The 3,354-nt window shown below is 36.9% G+C and overlaps 1 protein-coding gene across 1 annotated transcript in view; it reads right to left on the minus strand.

Annotated features, from left to right (window-relative positions):
• The window catches only part of Spink5 (serine peptidase inhibitor, Kazal type 5), a 147,586-nt gene that overhangs the window by 93,172 nt on the left and 51,060 nt on the right, over positions 1 to 3,354 (minus strand). The window lies entirely within an intron of this gene.

Below are 3,354 nucleotides of genomic sequence, written 5' to 3' on the forward strand. Positions count from 1 at the left end.
GCTCAAGTGGTAGAGCGCTAGCCTTGAGCTGAAGAGCTGAGGGACAGCGCCCAGGCCCAGAGTTCAGGTCCATGACTGGACACCCCCCCAAAAAAAGAAAATCAACTATATTTATTTTGAACTCACATTAACCACAGTTAAATTCTATGTTATCATATAAAATAAAGGGGTGGTTTTGCTGCATGTAATCCAAGAAAGCAAAGCTAGCACCTGACTCAAGGTGAAAATAGTCACAGCATCATTAGGAGAGAGGGCTCTGAAAAAATGCTATCTGGTCAGATATAAGTCAGACACATGCTTCATGTGTCTAGAAAGGGTAGAGAAACCATAGCCACAAAGTATATTTCAAATTGTAAAATATCCTAAAAATACAGAATTATATGCATGGAAAATATTAGTTGGTAGATGTCAGAGGTTAAGGATGATGGTGGAGAGAGGTGATATGATTTTAAAGATTATGGAAGGGGTAACAAGTCAGACAAGAAATGTAATCATTACCTTTTCTTATGTAACTGTAATCACTTTGTACATCACTTTGACTATATACATGCTTTGTATCAAGTTCCTGCTTTTGGCATTATGCTATAATAATGTAAAATTTAACTATTGGGAACACCAACCAAAAAAATCTATTGGACCTCTTTGTGTTACCTTTGAAATTCTTGTGAATTCATGATTATTCATGAATAAAAGTTCTTATCTATATTTATATCTATATCTGTATCTACATCTATATCTCTCTATATGTTTGTGTCTATATGTATATAGAGATTTAGATTGATATATATATATATATATATATTGCAATATAGCATAATCTAGGTATTGTAAGGTATAATTCCTAGGTGTTTAAAGGCTAACTCTGAGGTATTTAACATATAGGTGAACACTTCAATGTTATTCATAATTACAAAAAACTAGAAACAGATCAATATAAGCCCGCTGATAATTGAGTAAATACATTGTGATATATTCATATGATGGATTGCTACTAGAGAATAGAAAGAAGCCAGTGGTAGTGACATTTGCCTCTAATCCCACATGTTTGGGAGATGGAGATAGAGGAAGACAGACCCAAACCAGCTAAGCATAACTAAAAGCAAGATTAAATTAAATGGGAATGGTGCACAGCTGAAGTGGTAGAGTGCTTGTCAAACAAGCCCTGAGTTAAACCTCCATTATCTGAAGAAAAAAAAATATGCTATACTTTCTATATATAGCTGAACCTCAAAATAATTACTTTATGAGGAAGAAGCCAGACAAAAAATATTATATGCTTTGATTCCACACATATACTAAATTCAAAATGGAAAAGTCAAGAATTTCACCAGGTTTTGAGCTCCAGTGGTTCATATCTGTCATCCTAAGTACTCAGCACAACAAAATCTAAGGATCAAGGTTCAAAAGCTAGCCCAGGCAGGAAAGATTGTGAGACTCATTTCCAATTAAGGACTAAAAATGTTAGTATTGTGGCACAAGTAGTAGAAAGCTATCTTTGAGGGGGGAAAATGCCCAAAACAGCATTCAATCCCTGAGTTCATGTCCCAGGACTGGCACACACACACACACACACACACACACACACACACACACACACTTCCTCTTATCTGAGGATCAGGGAATAGACACACATAAGCACTGTTTCAGTGTTGGAACTGATCTGTTTCTTGATTGCACTGAAGTTACATATGCCATTAAGTAAATCAAACTCATGCTTGATGAGTTTGAGAAAACAAAAAAAAATTACTGTTATTTTCTCTTATACAATTCTTCATAGTAAATCTGGCTTTAGAAAACAAATTATATTCAGGGAAGGCATGTTGATCTGTAATCTCAGCTACTCAGGAGGTAGAAATTATGATTCTGGCTCAATGAAAATTTAGGAAAATAGTTTGTAAAACCTCATTTCAACAAATGAAGTAGGAATGATGGTTCATAACTAATCTAAAGCTACATAAGAGGCATAGGAAGTTCATGATCAAAGGTCAGCCTGTAAAAATCACAAGATTTATATGAAAAAAAATATAGCATATAGTTCATGTGGTGGTAGAATGCCTACCTATCAATTATGAGGTCTGAGTTAAAGCCCCAGTCAGTATCCTCAAGAAGAAAAAATAATCATATTTATTATGTTTTAAGTAATTGCATATTAAGTAATTCCATATTATATATTAAAGGAAACAAAATCCTAACATTTGTTATCTCTGACTAGTTGATGAGATTACTTAAATGATGCTTCTTTTTCAACTTTTTTTGTTTTCTTGGGTTTTATATGAAGTATGTACTTTTTAAAAGAATATTACTGCTGATAGAGTTACTGGGTATTTTGGGTGCTAGATAAGACTTTGAAATCAATCTAGCTTCCCCTATAGTTGCCAGGGTTTGCCAGAGAAAAACAACTAATGAAATGGTATTGTTAAAACAAATGCACAAGCATACATTCACACATCTGTCTGAAGGCATTGCTTCAGGTGTTGGTTCTGATAGTCACAGAGGCTAAGAAGTCCCCAGGGGACCTCTGCAAGCTGGAGAGCCAGGGAATTTATTAACAAGCCAGTCCAACAAGCCAGAAGCCTCAGAACCAGAGATGTCAATGGCCTGCTCCCAGGGAGAGAGTCTATTGGTCCAAGGGCCCCACTGCAGGGCAATGATGCAACTCACAGAGTTCAAAGCCCTCAAACCTAGACTCTGATGTCTAAGGTAAGATTTAACGGAAAGGAAGGACTGTAGAGCCAGACAGTTTCCCCTCCCCTCACTTTCCTATTCCACTTGGAACCTCAGTCCTTCAGACAGCTCTGGCCAAGTTCTAATGGATATATTAGCTTTGAAATATCTTCACAGACACATGTGGAAGAATTGTTTTAACCAGTTTTTAGGTCATGCCACAATCCATTCAAATTGTCACTCGAAACTAACCATCACAGAGGAAGTTGAGAACTCAGGCTGGGAATGTGGCTCAGTGATAGAATGCTTGCCTTGCATGCATGAGGCCCTGGGTTCAGTTTCTTAGCACCACATAAGCAGAAAAAGCCAGAAGTCGCGCTGTGGCTCAAGTGAGAGCGCTAGCCTTGAGCTGAAGAGCTGAGGGGCAGTGCCCAGACCCAGAGTTTAGGCCCCAAAACAGACCAAAAAATGTTACATATTTCCTCACTTATTTGTGATTTCCTAAATTGCGTGATTCAATTACAAATGCTGTTCTTAATACCGATAAAGAAGCTCCCACTTTATATTCCTAAAGTATTTCAAGATTTTCCTGGCTCATAAAAGAAATGCAAATCAAAACAACATTGAGATACCACCTCACCCCAGTTAGAATGGCAAAAATCAAGAACTCTAATAACAACAGATGCTGGA

This window comes from Dipodomys ordii, unplaced genomic scaffold (assembly GCF_000151885.1).
Source record: "Dipodomys ordii isolate 6190 unplaced genomic scaffold, Dord_2.0 Scaffold85, whole genome shotgun sequence".
Lineage (NCBI taxonomy): Eukaryota > Metazoa > Chordata > Mammalia > Rodentia > Heteromyidae > Dipodomys > Dipodomys ordii.